Here is an 18,782-nt window from a genome sequence, read left to right on the forward strand (position 1 = left end):
GAGTCCCAGCTATAACACCTAATAGCTATGTGACTGTAAGCAGACAGCATCATTTCTCTGACCCTTAGCTTTCTCATTTCCAAAATGGTAATAATGGTACACACCTCACAAAGAGTATGAAGTAGTATTAAATGAGTAAATACTTAGAATAGCAACTGGCATGTAATTAAAGCTCTCTACATGTAAGCTACTATTATTAAATCAACATATTCTGTAAAGACCCCTAAAAACTTCATGTTCCTTCAAATATTTTCCATATCCTTTCTGTTGTAAAATACTTGTCATGCACCCAAAACAAGCAAGATCATTCTTAATGTTTTACATTTTGAAATATTTTAAAATCCTTAAGATTAACATATTGAAGCCCCCAAACAAAGACATAATAAATGTGATTATAAAATGTTATTTATAATAGTGTCTGAACATTAAAAATGCTACAGAAGATTATGCTCTCTAATGATAATTATTCATTTTAAACAAGATATTATAATATCTGTTGACAGATACTTTGCAATATGAGAGAAGTAAAACTTTATAAAAATCCTTAAATATGATCAAATCTATAAAATCATTTAATATATCTAAAGTGAATTGTCACAATCATCACAAATTATACCAGAAAATACTTAAAATTATAAAACTGATTTAGCTTAAAGTTAAACTGAATCACTTGCGATTAACATATTTTATAGAATTAGTTCCTGTTACATTAACCAAAAGTGTTAGCTATAACTCTTACTAACATGTAAAATATATTATGTACATTATGAAATAATTGTAGTTTGTATAAAATATTATCCAATATAAATAAAATTATATAATAACTTAAAATGTACAGAGCATTGTGTATATAATGGAACATTAATTTTAAATGTGATGTATGCATACAGAGATAATATTTCTGCTAGGGGATATAAGAGGTTATTAACAATGGTTGCCTTTGGGAAGACAACAAGTGGTTTGAAAGGAGACTTACTTTTCAATTCACATATTTTTGGATTATTTTAATATTATAAATATTTTTAGGGAATACTTTTTCATTTAAAAATCAAGTTAATACTATATATAAAACAGATACACAACAAGGTCCTACTGTATAGCACAGGGAACTATATTCAACATCCTGTAATAAACCATAATGGAAAATAATATGAAAAAGAAATATGTATATATATGTATAACTAAATCACTTTCTTGGTGTATACCAGAAACTAACACAACATTGTAAATCAACCAACTTCAATTTAAAAAAAAATCAAGTTAAAATATTTCTTTAAAAACATCGCTCTTTACTAGCAATAAACCATAATTTTCTAAAAAATACCAGTTTCCAATGTAGAATATTAAACATATATTTAAAATCCATACAGAAAGAATATTTTTTTTGCTTAGTAGTAGAATTCTTCTGTGCTTTGAATGCAATAGATATTTATGATAAAATTGAGGAAATGGTTAAAAAGAGAGAAGGAAGAAAAGGTGGAGAAGAGATGAAAGGGAAAAAGTAAAGCAAAAGACTGATTATCTATTTCAAAGATAGTTAGCGTTGACCCAAATAATCCACAATAGTGGCTCCATTAAAGTGGAACTGGAATAAATGATATGTTTTTACTCTTAATGATCTATACATTTAAATTAGCACACATTCATTTGCAACTTAGTAGTGAGCTACTGGGATGATTTATTATAGAGAAGTAAAGGCTGATTAAAGAAAGTAAGTCATATTTCACCTTGGATGAAATAAGAGTCAACTATAACTAATTCCAGTTCATGAAGATTCATTACCAAGGCTAAACATTAAGTTGGAAGAAAAATAGAAATGCATGAGAAACAAATGAAAAAAACACCAACAAGGATGATCCATCCAGCAATGTCCACCAAAGATTTTTAAGTTCCTACTTAGTAAAGTGCTAAGCACTGCTAGGTCAGTTGACATGGAAGATATAATTGGAAACAATATGATAAACATTAATCTTCATTGCTATAATTTTGTAACAGTGAATTACTGTTTGAACTAAAGTACAGAAATATACACATAAATATAAGAGATTTCTTAACACAGTCAATCTCAGAGATTTTTCAGTCTCAGTAATCAGAGATTTTAAAGATTTTTAAAATCTTTATTTTAAAATTTCTCTTATAGTCTCGCTGTTTTATCTTTAGCTAGATTTATTTTTCACTGCATTTTTTCAAGTATTTTCTGAAAGTGTGTTTTCACACCCGGAGGATGTAAGATCAGAGTGTTCCCATTACAAAGAAAAGAAACAAACAAGAAAAAACTCTATGATGGCATGATTTGGAAGAAACATGTTCTCAAAATAATTGGAAAAAATCCTAAGGTTAAAATTTTAGCAATATATATTTAAAGCACTGTTCTATATCCCACTGAAGATTTCCTTCAATTAAATTTTGTTTCATCAGTATCCTCACCTGTAAGATTTGAATTTATAAATACATTTCTTCTTTAAAAGCAGCTAACTATTCAACATCTTCAAACTTATACTCAGGGTTTCCCAAACCATAAAAAAGTTTCAATTACTGTTCAGATCCCTTTCTACCACACGGTGATTGCCAATTCTTGACAATTCTGCAGTAATTTTGAAAAGTGACATGTTCATACTCATAATATGAAAAAACCAAACACTTACTCTTGTATATAAAGAATAAACATTTATTTTTAAAAAGCTGGCCAAACTTTATTGCTGGGTTTACATCATTAGTGTCTGCCAATAGTAAATACAGTCCACAGTAACCCAAGCATAGGAAGCAGCATGTACTAGGGCCCTGAAGCAGGAAGGAGTTTGGAATATTAAAACTTGACAGAAGGCCCGTGTGGCCTGAGCATGAGAATGAGAGAAACAATATGAGAAATTAGGCTGGTGAGTAGGAGGCGCCAGATAATGCATGCACTTGAAAGTCAAAGTAAGAAGAGTAGAATTGAGAAGGCAAGGTTGGTTTGATTATGGTATGGCAATGGAGATAAAGAAAAATAATGAGATGTAAAGGATATTTATAAACTAAAAATAATAAAGATATCATATATTTTAGACTTCGGGTTAAGAATGAGAGACACGAAAAAAAAAAAAAAGAATGAGAGACACGAAAACAAAGATGACTCCCAGGTTTCTAGATAACACAACTAGATGGATGATGGAATCATTCATTAGGATCAAAGACACTGAAAGTTCAGTTTTTCCATGGTAAATATGAGGTGTCTTTGAGACATCCAAATAGATTTGTTAAATTGACAGTTGTATTATACATCAGCACTCCTAGTACGAGAGAAATGATTTAGTTCATCCACCAAATTTACCAGGAGTGCTGGCATTCTTAATAAAACACATATCCCGTGTTTGAGATTCAGGTTAAAAAAAGAGAGAGAGAGAGAGAAGATTTCATTAAAGAATGAATTAAGCATCTTTCATGATAATAGAAAGGTCCCTCAGAGTGCAGCCCGTGCATCACCTCCTCTGTGAAGCCGTAGCTGGCTTGACTAACTGATCATTCACTCTCATGTGCTTTCACTTTTCTGTGGCAGCTAATAAAAGAGGCTTCAAGATCTTGGCAATATCCTCTCCTTTCGAGGCCCAAGTTGGGGTGGAGGGTGTTATACTTCCTATGCCCTTGTAGTTACAGGCCACGTTGGCTGGATCTGGCAAATGGTCTCTGACCAGAAATTGTATATGCCTCTTATAGGGTCAAAGTAGTTAATTTTCTCACTGGATGGTGAGAAACTGTCCAGCGCTTTCCTCCCAACTGCAATGAATCCTTAATGTCATTGTATCATTAATGTCATTATGTTGAGATGACAGTGTTATAACTCACTGAAGCTCTCAACATTCTGGGTCCCTGAATGACTTCAAATCAGAGGGTCTTCTGCCACCCTTCTCCCCAAATACACACACACTTTTCCACAATGGTTACATAGTATAAGCAAGAAATAAGGCTTAGATGTTTAGGCCACTGAGGTTTTCCTATTGTTTGTTACCATAGCATTTCCTACCCTATCCTGATTATTTCACAGCTCACATCTGAATATATTATCACTACTTGCTTATGATGTCTCTCTTAACTGAACTACACTTTTCCATAAGTGGCTGACAGTGCCTGAGAGTTTGTACTCTTAAATATTTTTGAGCAGCTTGATGAATGACTGAAAGATTGAGGACATAATCTCCACCTTATCCACCATCATGAGAAAACTCACCTGGATAGTAGGAAAGCCAAAGAAGCGTTACTGTGCTGAGCCACTTGAATGTCTACTACCTTGCAGAGAAATATCATGATCAATTACAGATCCTCTCCAGTTAGCACAGAAAGGTTTCAGAGAGATCACACTGTAAAATCACTATATCATAAACTTAGTGACAGATTGAGGGTTTTTATATTATTTGCTTGTTTTTATATTTGAACACAAAAATCTAAATATTTATGCTCAGTCTTCATCATCTGTTGGTTCCATAGACTAGTTCTGTATTCACTACTTTAAAGACACAGAAATAATCTCCTATCACATCTCTGTATTTTCCTCTAGTCTATAAAAAAGTTTATTTTAACTAATGGCTATTAACTGAATTCCTCAGAAGGCAGCAGACCAACATAAATCTGCTTGGTTGAGAATGACCAGTAACAGCACTGGTGCCAGATTCATTGTGGGTTTAAAAAAATACAGTGTAAGTTCACACGAAATCACCTGTATGTGAATACAGCAAGAGCATCACCTATATGTGAATACAGCAAGAGCATTTTGGTCTGGGAATTCTATTAACTTTCATTCATTTACAGTATGATGATACTTTATGTTCCAAATAAGGCACTGCAAGTTCCTGTATATCCATTATATTATACTTATGTATGCTTAATGGGATCTTAAATATACTTTTTTGAAATTGATAATACTTTTTTAGGAAACTGTTTTTAAAACTACGGATTGTTATCCATTGGTATGCTGTTACATTAACTTTGTTGGTCATGACCAGTATTTTTTTAATAAATTAGGTAGGGCTTTCCTGGTGGCGCAGTGGTTGAAAGTACGCCTGCCAATGCAGGGGACACGGGTTCGTGCCCCGGTCCGGGAAGATCCCACATGCCGCGGAACGGCTGAGCCCGTGAGCCATGGCCGCTGGGCCTGCGCTTCCGGAGCCTGTGCTCCGCAATGGGAGAGGCCACGGCAGTGAGAGGCCGGCGTACTGCAAAAAAAAAATAATAATAAATAAATAAAAATAAAAAAATAAATTAGGTAAAAAAGAGAATTGAAAAGGAGGTATCAGAATACAACACCAGTAAGAAATACTTCATAGAACTTTTGTTCATATAGTGTGTATGTGTGTTTGAAAGCATACTGTGTTTGGATGTCATTCAAAAACATTAGAAAATATAGATTTAGTGAATTCATTCACTCATTCAATATATATTCTATGGAATGCTCTCTTCCTAATGTTTGTCAGGCACTGCAGAGTCAAAAGATGATAAAAAATATACATACATCATTGCAAAATCCTGAAAAACTTGCACTTAGTGGAGTGATCACATAATTAAAAAATTCAAATATACTATATATGCAAGTATATATATATATATATATATATACACACAGATGTAGAAAAACATAAGATATTTAGGATACAAAAGAGCCTGATTTCCACAGATAAGGAAAACAGAGTTTATCACTTACTGATGAGAATGGTCCATTATAACACTCTTGCTATATTCACATATAGATGATTTTGGGTGAATTCAGCAAAGAATACTCTCTTTACAAAATATGTTATTATCAGCATATAATGTCTATGGGAGTCTTAGGGGAAAAAAGAGGGCCATTTAAGATTGACACTGTAATTATTACTTCATTACTGCTGCAGCATAGGGAGTGGTACTGCAGCACCACTCGCAATGTTAATATGCCTCTGTAAGCACCTAGTTTACTGTCACAGAGTGACCTAGGTAGACTTGGGTTACTGAGTTCTTAAAACCAGGATATGAAACCAGACAGAGGAAAAATAATTTCCGGTTAATGCTCTGAGACCCGTGTTGTCTAAATGATAATCGACACAAAATGAGTTGTTTCATTATGCTTTCAGTGTTTATTTACTTTTGTTTCAAAATCTAAATTTGAATTTTGTTGGATATAATCAAACATATACTCAAAAGGAAATTAAATTGAGGGAAAAAACGTTATTGTGATAAAAAACCAAGGTGTTCACTTAAATTTTGAGAAACAATAAAATTGAGGGTAGGCTGTGTGTTCAATTCCCTTAGAAAGGAGGGCAAAAGGAGAAAGGTTATTAAGATTTAACAAAAGATAACGGAAAGTGTCTAAGGAATCTATGTCATAAAAGAAAAGAAGTTACCTTTCTAGAGAAATTGGAAGATAAAAATATATGCCTGTAAGTCACCTGAGAGTGCATTTTGAAAGTCAGGGTGGAAATAGTATGTATTCCATGACTGTAATCATAAAATGTGTAAGCATGATTACATAGACTGGAAATGTATTACACAGAAATAAGATACTACATATATTTAAATAATGTTGAGGTGACGTGATCGTCTTGTTTGGAAAATTTCCTTAATAATGTTTGTAGTTTGCTTTTAGTTAAAATATTAAAGCAGGGTTACACTCATGAAGCCAGCATCTTTACAACTTCAGCTACATTTGCTTTTTTCTCTTCCGTAAGTAGAACAAACTCACCCTCACTGCCAAGCTTCTGCACTTAGGATTTCTGCTGTCTACTGTGCTCTTCCCCTGGTGTTTACATAGCCGGATCCTTCTCCTTTCGTGCCTCAACTTACATAGCTTTGGTTTACCAGAGTCCTTGATTTTACTGTTTTATTAGGTTGTTTTATTATGTAGTAGCATTTCTCACTATTTGAAAACTACCTTAGTTATCTTTTGCTGTTGTTTTTAACTATTTTGTCTCCTTCCCTAGAATGCCAGCTCCCTAAAAGCAAGGAACTTATCTACTACATTTGTTTCTATATTCCCAGCACTAAAATAGCACCTGGCATATAACAGGCATGCCCTGGTGCTTACGGAGGAAGTGCATCATTCCTAAATAATTCCCTTTCAGTTCAGGGTATAGCAAGGAAAAATGTATAGTGTTTTTGTGCAAATTTATTTTATTGTATCTGTAGCAATACATAGGTAGTTAGGGTAATCATAAAATAAAACTCTATAAACTCCTGAAAATAACCAGCCTTACTCAAAACCAACAAGAATGTGAGGTATTGACATATACACAGGTGGCCTTGTACATATCTTTAGTTGGCAGTTCTCAGACCTACTGCGCTCTGAATCTAAGAATCCTCAAATCCTATAAGTATTTTCCCACTGCATTAAAAAAGAGGAGGCCAAAGCAATAAGGCAAGGACCCAACTAGAGTTAAATGACACTCAACTCAGCCCTCAGCCCCTGATAGGCAGCCTTTTCACACTGCTATAGTCATACCAGTTGTTTAATTATTGACTACATCCACACCTGTTTGTAAATGGCATTGCTTCAAGCCTTCTGAGGGCCACTCCTTTCCACATCCTCAACTACTATGGCCCTTCCCCTAGAATTCCCTGGATCTTACCCCATCAACTAAGGGGTTAGTGCCAGGAAAAATAAGGGCCCTCCAGGAGCCTGCTCCAGCATTAATGCCAGCAGGCATCCTCTCGACCGGTCAGTGCCCATACCTTATGAGCTAGGCATTTGTTGTTTTGCCTGCTCTAAATCTAATCATTTCCCTTCTTTTAACAGCAGAACTCTCTTTCTGTGTAGTTGAGTGATGCTTTGTACAACTCTCAAATCCAGGGATGACACAAGGCTCAGCTTAGAAAAATATGGTATTTCACAGCCTTCACCATAGTGATGAGTTTGGGGCAAGTGACTCAAGTTGTTCCAGTCAAGATTATCCTAGAAATTTTTGGAAAAAAAGATGCTCTCTTTACATGGAGATTCCTTATGTAAGCCTGTTCCCTGGGAACATTCTTACCACTGTAAAGAAAGAGCCTGATTCTAAATAAAGCAATGGCAGGAAAAGTAAAATTAAGGAGGTAGGGATGGGTGGGAGGGTGGGGGGCGATAGGCCTGGTCTTGATCATATAGCTTGATTTCCTATTTCCAGCTATGATGAAATCCAGAATATTCCTGGATTTTATGGTAACATGAGCTCTAAAATCCCTTTTCTCTCTAAACCATTTTGAGTTAGGTGGCATTTTTGAAAGTGAAAGAGTTCCTGACTAATAAAAAAGGGGGCAAGAGTGGTCAGATCTGCCATTTATTAACAGAGTACCAGACAATTTGCAAACATTTCCATTCCTGGTGAAATGAAGCTTTTAGTAGTGAAATATATTACTGAAGCTCACCATGCCAGAGTAGGTCTTTACACCCAGACCTATGAGACTCAAGTTTCAATCTTTTAGCACATTGCCATGATGGTCATATTGACTCAAACTATGAAGTACAGTTTGCTTATGACTGTTCAATTTCTTTTGATCACTTCTATCTGTTTGCTTCCAACTGTTCTGCATCTTCTACCACTGAGGAGTTTAATGATTATGATTTCTTATGGTTGGGTGTTGGCTCTAGAAATAGACTGCTTGGGTTTGAATCCAATTCCCTCTACATAACAGCTGTATGACCTTGGCAAGTTACTTTTCCACATTTTTCTCATCTAAAAATTATAGATAAATTAGTACCAGTCTCAAAAAATTCTTGGGAATATTAAATGGAATCGTAGTAAGAACACGAGAATATGATTAACTTGTGTTTGTCCAAAAATCCCCATAAATACCTGTCTTCTGTTCCAATTAATCTTGCATTCTTTCTATAAGCCTTTCCCAATTAAAACTTCTGTTTCCTTCTATCAGATCAGCTAGAAAGTCAATTATGATGATCCACATTGCAATGTGTATACCTACTGGCAATCATTTCCAAACGTGTTTGATTTTTAACATAAAGAATTGCCAATTGATGGATTTCACATTAGGGCTGGATAATAATTGGGGCTTGAGTATGTTCCCTGCTTAGCCCTTTCTATCTTGAAATAGGAGAGAAAAAGCACCAGTAGATTCAACAACTTCCATTAATGTCAGGTTCTGGAAACAGTGAGAAGTTTTATGTGTAAGTACCAATGAGAAAAATAATGAGAGATGAGGTTGTAAAGCTTCTAGTAAAGCTACAACGTTCATTTTCTCATCACATCTCTGTGTACTCTAGGAGGTGGCTTATGACTCCATAGTTTCCAAATAAGGAAACAAATGAGGTAACATCTAATACCACAGTGATACAGCAATGAGTAAAGGCCAACTAAGCCTAGTGACTCAGGATTGGTGAACTGTCTTATGGATTAGAGAACTGTTCCTTGAATAATTTTAAAATACAATTTAATCCAAAGTTAGAGTCACAGAAGTAATGACAGTATATTAAACTGTCCTTCTCTTTTCAATGGGAAGAATAACAACTGTATATCCAATATTCAGTGAAGATGTTATATTTTTGTTTTTATTTTTGATAAGAAATAGCAAACTAGTTCTTATATAGCGAGGAAGTTTAAAAATATACTTGACTTTTTTCTTGATTAACTGCTGAGGCAGTATGATTCAGCAGGTGAAAATTATAAAAGCCTTCCTAAGTGTGTAATTACAGCCAGGTAACTTAACTTCTGAGTCTCCTTTATTGCCTCTGTAAAATGGAGAATCTCTCTATTATCAAAATCAAATAAGGCAACATAATATTTTTTACATACGGTGAGATACAACTGTTGTGAAAACAATGATGTAAAAGTTACCACTGGAAGAACAAAACAGAGAAAAAAAGGTGCCTAAAAGTACATGCCGTTTGGAATTTTAAACATTATTGTTTTATCTCTCTTCAATCAATTTTGTTCTAAAAATTACCAGTGGGCTAGTCTTTACATGTAAGGTCTTAAAAACATTCAAATCGTGGCACAATCCATTTAAGTGTGCCAACTACTTAAACAAATTAAGAGGATGCTCCCTTATCTATCTATACAAACCTTTTGTGAAACTAACCTGAAATGTATACAAACTAAGAGTGAAATTTCTTGGTTACTGACAAAAAATAAATTCAGCATGTGGAGATTAGTATGGGGCCTAGAGTACCAAGCTCCCAGTGATTCTAGGGGAAGATGATTCGTTAGGAGGTGAATAAGAAAGAAAAAAAGGAAGGAAGGCAGAAGAGGGCAGGAAAAAAAGAGATGAGAAAGGAACAAAATGGTGGGGAAGGAAGAGAATGCAAGAGAATTGCTATATCACGCTCTTAGCTGGAGAGCTGAACAAATCTCTCCTACCCTGGCAGTGAGTAGTAACACGCTCCAACACATACGGGTCTAAAAGTCCAGAAGTCAAAGAAATCAAACTGTTGCTATGTGTTCAATATCTAAATGATGAAACAGATTCTCCAAGGCTAACAACTTGTCTACTCCACTCTGTCCTGAAGGAGTCGGCTCTGTCCTATCATTAATATTCATTTTGTGGTATCTAGGAATGGTTCCGAAAGTATCTATGATTCCACAGGAAAAAAAAAACAAAACAAAACTGGAAACTTGCATATGAAGTACTTTTTTCCTCCCACAATTTAAAAGCAGGGTGGTGTTGGAGAATTTAGGAATACGTTGGCTTTTTGTTGAAATGTCACTTTCTTGAATTATTAAACTCAACTGTATCTCAAAGTGATTGTTTGGCATTTTAAATTTAATATTATAATTTAATAAAAACACGAAAAATAGGTAAATTACTTGTACAGTCATGTTGTTAACTAAGCTTTCAACACAAGAATTTCCTGTACACAGACAGATAAAACTCAAGCATTTTTAGGCATTTAATGGTCTGGTTTATATTTATATAAAACTTTTAGTGGTCTTGGATTCTGGACACTGGCGAAAATAGGATAGTGATGTTATTCTATTTATAAAAAGATGCTAGTGCTCTAGAAATATGGTCTAAGGCCCAATGGTTCACTTTATTCATTCCTCAAATCTGATAAAAATGCTAGGGATTAGGCAGAAAGCCAGCCTTGTAAACAAGGATCTGCAGACACTCCAAGTCAGACAGAGATTCAGAGCTTTGCTACCTTGCCTTTTTCCTGAGAAGCTGTGTCAACTTTTCTTAATAATCTTGCTAACGCAGAGCCTGCTTGCTAGAGGAGCTTAGCTAGGCCTTAGTAACCTGTGTTATATCATTTGTCCTTGTTTCAAAAGCCATTAAGTCATTTGTCCAAAAAAAATTTGTTAATGACTTTCCCCACAAAAATAAGCAGCTTCCATATTTCATAGGTGGAGAACAAGGACCTATTTCGCTGTTTATAATACATAGAATGCTGGGGGGCAGAACAACATCAGGAAAAAATATACTTAATCGACTCTTTCTCCTTCTCAAGGAAAGAGCAAACAATTCTAACTTGACATTGTAGTGAGTGTAGTCTGCTGCTGTGATGCTACATGCTGTTTACACTTAGTTACATTCACATAAAATTATGCCTGAAAGAAGATTAGCAATAATCCATCCTAAAAGCAACCCTATGTGACGTTTCACAATAATATCCAGTCTGTAGATGTACAAACCAGTTCTCAATTATCTGTGATGAGCAGGACGAGGTATGTAAATGTTTAAGGGTCTCCATAACAAGACACAAGTGGATTTTGGAAGTATTAAAGCCAATCGAAGGATTTGAAATTCTTTTAAATAATTATCTCAGCTTTGTCCACTGGTGCTAATAAGTTAAGTTATACGAGGCTTCACGGTTTAACAATCTCACCTTTTGCTTGGATCACTTGTGAGTAATCAAAAGAAATTCCATGAAAGAAAACTATGTTATCAATTATCTAAATCGTATATAAGATTCAGCATCACATTTGAAAAGTGTTAGCACCAAGTTTGTTACAGCTGAGTATGTTCTGTCTGAGTATTTCCGTGTGCTTTTGCCCTCACGTTGACGAAAATATGCCAATAAATCTCAAAGTAGCAATTCCTAAATTCAGTTATCTGCTTTCAGCTAGAGTAGGGCCTGGGCTGATACGCAAGAAGACCTCAGGTAAAAACAGGAGGCTGTCCCCTGGAGGCCACACCCAAGGAACTGCGCCCAGAGGTGTGAGGTGGGTTTGCCTGCTCTCTCCTTCATTTGCTTGCGACAGAAAAGTTGGCTGTAGTCTGGGAGGGTGTAGGAGGAGGACAAGAGATAGTATGTCTCATTTAAACAACTGCAGTATCAGAAGTTCTCATATTTAAGTAACTCTCCGATTCTATTTGTGTTTAAGTGCCTATGTGCATTTTATCCTTGATCAGGTGAATGATTTAGAAAGAAAAGGAAAACATTCATCTATTGCAGGAAACACTTAACTCTTTTTAATTATAAGCAAAACTACATTGAGCAAATAGAGAAACAACAGGTTTAATGGGATGAGGCAAGACCAAGTTTCAGTACCATCCATAGCTGGATTTGATTAAATGGCTATTTCGACCAAAATTCGTTCTTGACTGAGGCACTTAGCTAACTGTCTTAGGCGTAGTTTTGGGGGCTGCGGTAGGGGGGTTGTAATCCAGTATTTCCAATGAAATGTTGTCTGACAGCGCTGCTAGGAAATGGTATTTTAACCAAATTATTTCAGAAACTACATTATTTCACTAGATTCTCATACTAGCTGAGAAAGGCCATTCTCAATCTACATGGAAAGTTTCCAGCTCCCATTTTGTACAGACAGCTAAAATACAGAAGGCGTTTATTATCTTCATAAGCTTTCCAATTTTCCAGAGCTCCTCTTCAACAAAATGACGTCCTATGTGTATAACTAATATGTTCAACATACTACATGTGAGACCAGTATAGGAACGATCGGTATCTTTTCTTTTTATCTCCACAATAGCAGTAACCAAAAATGATGAACTCTGACCTCCTCTCATTTACATTACTGGTAAGTTAAGGAAACCAGTGTGTCACATCCCTTTCAAGCACTGAGTGTATTTGTAGAGACAAAACAAACCCAAAGAGAATCAGAATTAGTTCTAAACAACTAGAAGTTGTGGTTTAACTAAATACAATTACAGAAATTACAGAAACATTTTTTAATCTGCTTTGCATTTTTCAAAGACAGCAGAATACTTCTTTCTAACACAGTCATAAATGTGCTATTGTTATGCTAACCTAGGTTTCAGTTTGTTTTAGAACTCTTTTAAATATTGTTTTTAGATTTAGAAAGTGGATATTTTAAAAGGAGGCTTCTTTGCAATAGGACCTCTATAATTATTTTTAAAACTGCGGAAATAACATCCCCGGTGCTTACTCCTTCTATAACATAGCAATAATTTCACGTTGTACACTTTAAAATAAGAGCTTTTCTTTTTTAAACAATATAGCAAAGGTTGAAGTTTTATTCATACATAGCAAGAAAGGACTGGGTGCTCTCTTATTTCCAATAGATAGCATGACTATACTTGCAATATTATTTAAAATACATTTCTTTTATACTAACACATATGAGTAGAACGATGTTCATATGCCCTGCTATCACAGTTCATCTTATAGTCAATATAAAAGTGGCTCTTCAAGAACTCTCCTAAAATGACAGAGAAGCTAAAGGAAAAACACTGTTTTCTTCAGATTGGAAAGATTAAATTCCTGCTTTAAAAAAAGTGGCCACACTGAATGGAGAGATTTGAATCAAATTTATAAAACTATTAGGAAAAATATTGATCACTCCTAAAGGAATTATTTAAGATACCAATCTAAACCCCCTTATCTGAAAAAGCAATGATAATCATGTCGATTATGTAAAAGATTAAGAACACGTTTACCTTTGTGCAAATGCTGAAAGAAACACTGAAGAAATCTTAGAAAGATAAAAACTTTAATGCCCTGTTATGTCCAAATCATGTGAAAATGTGACTTCAGTTTGTTACCTGTATATAAAAGTGCATCTTGCACTGAGAGGTGTTTTGTTTTTTTTTTTAATACATGATTCATATAAAAATCACTTCTTCCCTAAGCCACAGAAGGGCTGTATAAAGGAAAAGATCTAGACCTCCATTAATTTTGCCTCTGAGTACTCCTGGTCTTTTCAACCAAAGAAATATTAAAAGCATCCCCAAGACATTGTCATCTTTCTTTAAATGGTACTTTTTACAGGAGTACTCCCTAGTTTCAGCAGATTACATGCTACTGTCCATTAGTCTCAAATCCTTTTAGAAAATGTTACATAATATGTATATATATGTACACACGTACACATATATATACACACACATACGTATATATATATATATCCTTAAATGCTAATTGAAATTATGTTTTACACAGCCATATACTTTAACCCTATTTAAATAGCTTTGATCAATTTCGATGGCAAACAAATTCAGTTAGGAAGAATATCATATATTAAACTTTTGATACGGATGTATTTATGACAAGAAAATCATTAAAAATTATTTTAGGGGCTTCCCTGGTGGCGCAGTGGTTGAGAGTCTGCCTGTCGATGCCGGGGACGCGGGTTCGTGCCCCGGTCCGGGAAGATCCCACATGCCGCGGAGCGGCTGGGCCCGTGAGCCATGGCCGCTGAGCCTGCGCGTCCGGAGCCTGCGCTCCGCAACGGGAGAGACCACAGCAATGAGAGGCCCGCGTACCACAAAAAAAAAAAAAAAAAAATTATTTTAAATCACAAGTGTTCCAGGTATTTCATTTTAGAAAGCATTAGTTTTTAGCAAAACACTTGTAAAACCCACACCTATGTTATTCTAATGCCAGAAAGTCTAACTTTGGTCTTGGTTTTCTGTAATAGTAGACCAAATTTGCTCCATTATGTAATCAAACTGTTTACTTTTACTTTCCCTTCCCCAAATCATTTAATCACTACCATTAGGAAAAGAATTATCATGTTCCAATTTGGAGTTAATGGTATCTCTTCCTAGCTATTACACAAACTGGAAATCCTAAGAGGTATAAGTATTTCAGGCTCACATAATTGTCTGTGTTAAGTGTGAGTTTTTTTAAGATTAGATGACTGTAAAAATCTGTTTTGGGAATTCGCTATAAATTGATTTAGTATACTGAACTCAAAAGAATGAATTGATATTATGTCCATGGTGTCATTAGGCAAACAGGAAGTTCGAATTAGCTTTTAGATCTAACACATTCTGTATTTTATTTATTAATCATCCAGTTCATTTTGCAAGTACAATTAAGAGAAGCTACTATATTCTAGTTTTATTTTCAGTTAGCACCAAGTCTAATGTGCAAATCTCGTACATACCATGCTAACCATTTTCATATTTCTGAATTAGAACTCTCTGACAATTTGACCAGACAGAATAACTAATATTCTCCATTATGAAATAAAGTTCAAAACTACTCGGTAACAACTCTCTATCATGTGGTATTTTATGAAAGTAGCATTTTAGCATTTCCTCTGTAGGGTAGCAACCTTTAGTTCTGATAAAAATACATTAAAGTCTAATTACCATATTTGCTCTAAAACATTAATAAGATATTCTTTTAAAAGGAGAAAAGATGAAGGTTGTATGAAACTGTTACACTAGAACATTTTGTGGAAAGACAGGGTAATAATTTCCCATAATATATCATTTAAAGTCTCACTTTAATCCACTCAATATATATTGGAATTAGTTCTGACTTCCGGTATATAAAGGCTTAATTTTTTTGTATGTGAGAAACTCAATACTCATGCATGTCTTTTACTTGTCATTGCTATAATTAGCATTTGTTAAGAGTCCTGAACATAAATGTCACAAACCAAGACCAAACTTTTACCCTTCCTAAGACAGTGGAGAAATAAGCAAGTAAAATATTTTGCTCGCAGTGAAAAGCAGTTGGTTTCCTTTTTCTATATCTTTTCATGTCTAAACTTGTTAATTCAGTTGTACACACATAAGGCAATTAAACAATTGTCCTTTTGTCCTTATAACCAAAAGGTGGCACCACTAAAAATAAGTTTTAGCTTTCAACAGAGATACTACATTAAAAAAAAAAAAAAAAAGGCATTTAAATGTCAAAGGCCTAGAAAGAAGATCTTGTTTTTGTGACTCGAGGCAATTCTACTTAGATAGGAAAGATAAGTGTCTCAAATGGAAAATGGTTTAGAAAATAACATATATTACGTTGATGGTAAATGAAAGCAGCTCTTCTTTAGGTCAGTGTATAAACTTGTCCACTGAAGATATGTGGTGAAAAAAATACTTTCTGGGGTACACAGATTAGTGTGGAAGATCAGGCAGAGTTAAGAAGGCTCCCTTTTCTTATCTGAAGTGGACACGTAGGAAAAAAAAAAATGTAAGACTTGGCATTTCCCCTGATAAATCAAAGGAAAAGATTTATCTGGACACTAACATCTGCTGATTTCTCTGCACTCATGTAGCACCCACTTGGGATGCTTTCCCATTACATTCAGCTAAGCACTTCTCTCTATCTCCTCCCATCTGACGGTCATCACTTAGCTGAATAATAGGAAAGGAAAGCTTATACCATTGATGATGGAATTAGAAATTTCTGAGGTTGCTGTCAAGGCTCTGTCCAGCAAGTCCCTTTCACTTGACCTATCATGCAGGCAGCCAGGGCACATAGTTGTTTTGATACCTTTCTCTGTATTATAATAAGACATGAAAGTAAAAGCATTTTCCCCTTCAAGGTTTTTTAATTTGACGCTATCTTCCTACCATTACTTCCTAAACTTTGTTCCAGTACAAGAGGATTCTTGGCCAACTGAGCTTCCATGCACCTTCTAAATCGAGTACTGAAACTGTATAAGCATCATGTGTACATCTATTAAATATACTTATTAAAAGAAAATAAGGCAAGGCATGAATTCGATATCTGGGCAGCAAAACGCAAACAGCAGAAAGGTAGAATGAAATCACAATTCATATGCAAATGCAGCTTTAACACAAAAGTTAAATGTTTGCATTATTTCAGAAGGTTAATATTCAAGAAAGTCAAAATCACCATGTATACAAAGCTAACCAGATTTGCTTTCTCAAAGTAGAAATCCAAGCCTCCTAATAATACTGGTGTCACTAACATGTTTTGAAACTTTACTTTTTTTTCTTTTGCCCCTCAACATAAAGGCCATGCCAAAGAACCTCAGGAAAGTAATAATCTGTTTTTAAAATTTTTTCTCCACTCGAGAAACCTCTCCAAGTTCAGACATTACCAGTGATGGATAAGACCAAATAGTCAGCCCCGCAGGACAAATGGAACCAGGAAAAGTCAGATGGTGGGCACTTAAAAGCAACAGCAATTAAGCAACTGAAAGTGGGTTGGATCGGTGGTTTATTTTTGTTCCATTTGAAGCAATCTAGTGAGAGACACAGCCCCTTGCAAGCAGAAGATCAAGTCAAACTTGACACTTCCCCTCTCTGGCAGCTGGGGCTGCATGGCTTGTCTACTTCCTTTATTCAGTTTAATTGCTTTTGGTACTCTAATTTTCTATCGTGTATTCTATCTTGTTCTTTTCCCCCTGGGCAGAAAGAAATCTTTCTCCTTTCATCACTACCCCCCTCTTTCCTCTGAGAAAAGGCAATCCTTTCCAGGAAGAGAAAGAAATACTGTGCGTGCTTTGGATGGGAGGAGGGAGAAGATGAGAGATTTGAAAGGGGTTGGGGGGGGGAGGTGAAGGATAGAGATTGGGGGTGGGGGACGGAGGAGAGGAAATGAAAGAGGGAAAGAAGAAGATGGGGGATGACCAACATCATCAACTCCAGGCTCTAAATCACGGGCGCTGTGCAAAGTGCTTCTCCAGGAGAGGCACATGTGGTCTCATTACATCGCTCACAATAGGCCACCCGGGGCTCCCTGCCCAGGTCTCAGTCTCCCACCGCCAAAACCTAAGTGTACCGAGAACAAAATCTTACGAACGGATTCAAGCAAATAGGCACAGCTGAGGCTGCTGTGCCGCCAGTCCCGCTGTCTTACCTGGAGGGAGAACCAGGAGGTGGTGCCGGGCTCCGTCCCTACTGCTTCCCCGTGCGGACCGGTGCACACACGTCCTCTTGCTGCCTCTGCTCTTGGAGGGGCAGCCTGCAACACAAAAGGGGTGTGTGGGTGTGGGTGTGTGGGAGGTTTTCCAGGGCCACCAGCTGGTCCCAGCTGGCCGCCCCCACCCTACACACACACCTTCGGGCACTGAGCCCCCCCTCTCAGTTGAGCACCACCCTGGGGGGGGGCTTGCCCTGGGCGCAGTCTCAAGTTGCCGCTGCCAAGCGCTGCTGCCGCCGCTGCAGGAAGAAGAGGTGGAAAGACACTGGGGGCAGTACTCGGTCTAGAGCATCCCCACACTGCAGCTTCTCGAGGAATCCCTCCAGTGAGGAGGCGGCCGCCCATCAGCTCCCAGCCCCGGCCGCCTGATTGGTTCCACCTGGGGTACGCTGCGCCGAGGAGCCAATCCTGGCGCACTAATAATAGGTGGATCCGCTCAGCCAACAGCGCCCATCCCAGTTCTGTTAGTGTCTCTCCATCCCCACAGCGGACAGGGACCTGAGGAGGGGGGGTTGAGAAGGGTTGGGGGGGGGAACTACGAGGGGTACAAATGCCAAGGAGACGTAATCAAGGGCACCAGATAAACCCTCTGGGTAGTCGCAGGAATGCCCCGCAACCTGTTCAGCAAGCTGTAAGCACATGAGAGGGAGACTGCATAATACAAAGCTATTTTCTTTCTTTCTTTCTTTCTTTCTTTTTTTTTTTTTTACTTTCAATCAAAATCTGCCTTGATACTGAGCATGCCCGGACTGCAACAGCACCCTTGGAGTTCCGATGTGTGTGGGTTTGCAGGCTGTGGGGTTTT

General features: G+C 36.4%; 1 protein-coding gene across 3 annotated transcripts in view; it reads right to left on the minus strand.

Moving 5' to 3' along the window:
• SYT1 (synaptotagmin 1) overlaps nucleotides 1-18,301 on the minus strand; it is a 533,780-nt gene extending 515,479 nt beyond the window's left edge. For 2 of the 3 annotated variants that reach the window (XM_060305538.1, XM_060305536.1), the window contains exon 1: nucleotides 17,915-18,301. The gene's annotated coding sequence lies outside the window, so the exon portion shown is untranslated. The remainder of the gene's footprint in view (nucleotides 1-17,914) is intronic. The other variant, XM_060305537.1, reaches the window with a different exon arrangement.
• Between the last annotated feature and the right edge of the window lie 481 nt (nucleotides 18,302-18,782).

This window comes from Globicephala melas, chromosome 10, assembly GCF_963455315.2.
Source record: "Globicephala melas chromosome 10, mGloMel1.2, whole genome shotgun sequence".
In the NCBI taxonomy this organism is placed as follows: Eukaryota; Metazoa; Chordata; class Mammalia; order Artiodactyla; family Delphinidae; genus Globicephala; species Globicephala melas.